At 36.7% G+C, this 3,324-nt stretch overlaps 1 long non-coding RNA gene across 1 annotated transcript; it reads right to left on the reverse strand.

Annotated features, from left to right (window-relative positions):
* Nucleotides 1-238: 238 nt before the first annotated feature.
* On the reverse strand, nucleotides 239-922 carry LOC128879872 (uncharacterized). The gene is made up of 2 exons (XR_008457712.1): nucleotides 695-922; nucleotides 239-488 (listed from the first exon to the last, which is right to left on the reverse strand). It is a non-coding gene; the product is annotated as an uncharacterized LOC128879872 (long non-coding RNA).
* Nucleotides 923-3,324: the final 2,402 nt, after the last annotated feature.

A 3,324-nucleotide genomic window follows, 5' to 3' on the forward strand; every position in this document is an offset into this window, starting at 1 on the left:
TTAGGAGCAACTCGTACATTTTCAATATGGCGGCCTCTTTTTATATGAATCTCTAATATCTTCAGTAGTTCAAAAAGACAGATACTTGTTTCCATTTATGTTAGGTTATAATTTAGAAATTTATTTTATCATACATATAAATTAATTTGTGTATGCGAATAAGAAAATGTATGATTATAATTGAATAATTCCTTGGGTATAATAAGAAAACTGCATATGTTAAGATTAGCAAACATGATTACGTATACAGAAATTTATTTCATGTCTCTGAAAGGTACATTCACCTCAAATGAATCGCAATGCATGTGTGGTAGTATGCACAAGATTATTTGAGCCGTGCATAATTGTTAGAGGTATTCTCAGAGCCCACTGGTACACATGTACATTTGAAGTTAGGTTGGAGACAGCATTTCAGTTGACTCTCGCCTCTTTGCACTGTTGCCAACATATTGTTTTACATCTTCATCTTATATATACACCTTGGCATTCTAGTACAAGAAACACGTTGAATAGAAATAAATAAAAAGTACATACACACTTTAATATAAGTAGAAAAGCCTCAGAATATTGAGAAATGTAAGGAACCAAAGATGGCCAGGAAGTGGACAGATGAAAGTCTTAACAAACTTTCGTTTGTCTGTTACCTGTCACAAATAAAAATGTATACAATGTCTACAGAACGTTGTCTACCTACACTTTCGAGGAATGAAGAAACCAGAACGTGCCCTCGCACGAAGATAATTACTTCCATCTCAAATTTCAGAAAAAAAAATATAAACCGTTGAATTTATAATTTCTGGTTGCACCGCCGCCCTTTGTACTTAACGCCAGAGTCGGGAAAGTAAAAATTACGGATGTAGATACGATTGATCGATGGACGTGAAGAGAAATAAAGCGTCGGTGAAAATAGAAGGAAGTAGAGAAATAGAGGGAGCACGTATCGGGGCAACAGACGAGGAGGAATGGCGGTGGAAGCGAGACGAGGCGTAGAGTCTCGCGATTGCGTTCTTTCGCGTCGATGGTGGGGAGATCTATACTGCAAACAAAATCGTGGAACGGCGAGAAAAGCCGGGAATGGAAGGTAGCTGCAGTATCGGCAATACGTCAGGATGTCGACGAGGGAACCAATCGTTTCTGGCGCAGAATTGGGCTCATAGCACGCGTATATGCATCCGAGAAGAGAACTGGTTACCGACCGTGATTCGGTGAACGCGGGAATTTCCCCAAAGAGGACCGTCGCAAGGCGCCTGGGCTTTGCGCAGATGACAATCACGAACCTAAGAATATACGAACGGAGTCTAAACTGCCTTTCTAGGCGAGAGTGGTTATTGATAGTAGAAATAAGGGCCTGTTGCGTTGACCTCGGTAATCTAGGGTAGGCGTACATTGTATTCGACTTATACATACGCCTGCAGGCCAATCATAATAGAAATTAGTAGAAATAAGGGAGATATATAGTAGATATACAGGGTATCTACGTATAAGTTCGGACATACGCAGGGTGTCAATTCTACAACAAATTTCCAACAAAAAATTACTCTTAGACATTTTCTTTGTGTCGCCTTATTCTCAAGTATTTTCACTTTTAATTTTTTTTCTGCGTATTCGACTTGACAATGTTTAAACGGCCATAACTTCACCTAATTACAGTGTAAACTTAAAACTAAGTATACCGTTCGAAAGAGCGTTAAATTTCCCATCTACCTGATGGCAAACCAAAATTTATTACGTAGATTTAACAAGTGAAAAATTAGGTCAAACTTTACATTGTGAAAATTTTTAAAAATTTGACTTTTTCTCTATCCGTTTTTCGGTTTCAAAGACATAGTTATTTGGTGGGGACTCTTCGGGAAAAACTTCCTCGAAGTCTCAGCTTTTGAACGGTATTGTGAAAAAAAGTTGTACGGTGGTATTTTAGGGAGAAAATGACGTTTAAATCCAGAAAAGCGTGGGTTTTTAGTTAAAAATCAAAATCAAATCACTTTAAAATTAATTTGACATCGGGTAATTGTATAATTATGTAGAATATAAAATAATCGGGTGTAAAGATCGCGATGCAGAAATTACTAGCAATGGGAATATGATCTAAGAAACCAAAATTTTCTTCTAAAGACAATTCAAACTAAAAACAAAATATTTCGTTCACTTCTTTTTTAAACACGAAAACCCGAATAATAAAAGTAGAGAATTTCAATATATATTTTTTAAAAACTTATCGCTACTGTCAGCTTCCCCTCGTAGGAGTGTTGCATCCCTATATTCTTAGGTCCACGATGAGAATACGAAAATAGTGTGAGACGTCGCGCGAAACACGCTTCTCGTTGCCAGTGACGCGCTAATTACGTTTCGGAACAGGGCAGAGTTCCTGATCCGTCCCCCCTATCCCTCGAAAATTCTATTTTAACGAAATACGTATATACTCTCGTTTCGCACAGGTCAGGTTTTTCCCCAAAGGGGTTCCGAGGCGAGGCTAGTTCGCACCTACGGGGCCATGGGCGTCGTCTGGATATTTCCATACCCGCCAGGTCTGGAAATCCAGGATTACGTCATTAAAAACTGGATTTGATAGCGGAACGGTGGATTTATTAAATACGTTTTAGCAAACGTTTCAGAAATCGGGGATTTCTATCGCGCATGTTTAGGAACCAGTAATGAAGGCTTTAAGGGGTTAGTCTTAGTCAGGAAGAGGAAAAACGACATTTCTTTGTAATTTTCTTTTAGTTATTAAATAATAATTTGCATAAGTAACAATTAAGTATATTATAAAGCATGTTTTAAAGAACTAAGAAACATTTTTTGTTTCAAGAAACGTTAATTTATATCGTCATAACAGCCGGTGACGTAGATGATGATTTAAAAACGTAGGTTTGCGGTGAGCTAGATTTCTCTACACTGGTTTACCTAAAAACAAAAGCAAAGGTAGATTTCGAAAATAGATTAGTCTAGCGGGTTCCTGATCGAAGAATTTTGGAAAAAATTAATTTAAAAGAAAATGGCGTACATTTGAAGTTGATTTTCAATTTTTTCACTAAAATTAAGCGATTCAATACAGGATAAAAATATAAGTATACAAGAAAATAGAAAATCCTTCGATCAGGGACCCGTTAGTCTAATATATTTTCTAGATCTATCTTTAGTTTTGTTTGCAGGTGCACAAGTCTGAAGAAATCTTGTTCACCGTAAACCAAGTGGCCACCCACGCCATCGCCTGTTATGACCAAATGAATTAACCTTTTTTTAAAACAAAAATTCGTTTATAGTTCTTTAAGACATGCTTTGTAATATATTTACATTTCATTAATACAAATTATTATTTAATACCTT

The sequence above is a fragment of the Hylaeus volcanicus genome, chromosome 7, assembly GCF_026283585.1.
Source record: "Hylaeus volcanicus isolate JK05 chromosome 7, UHH_iyHylVolc1.0_haploid, whole genome shotgun sequence".
NCBI classification, from domain to species: domain Eukaryota; kingdom Metazoa; phylum Arthropoda; class Insecta; order Hymenoptera; family Colletidae; genus Hylaeus; species Hylaeus volcanicus.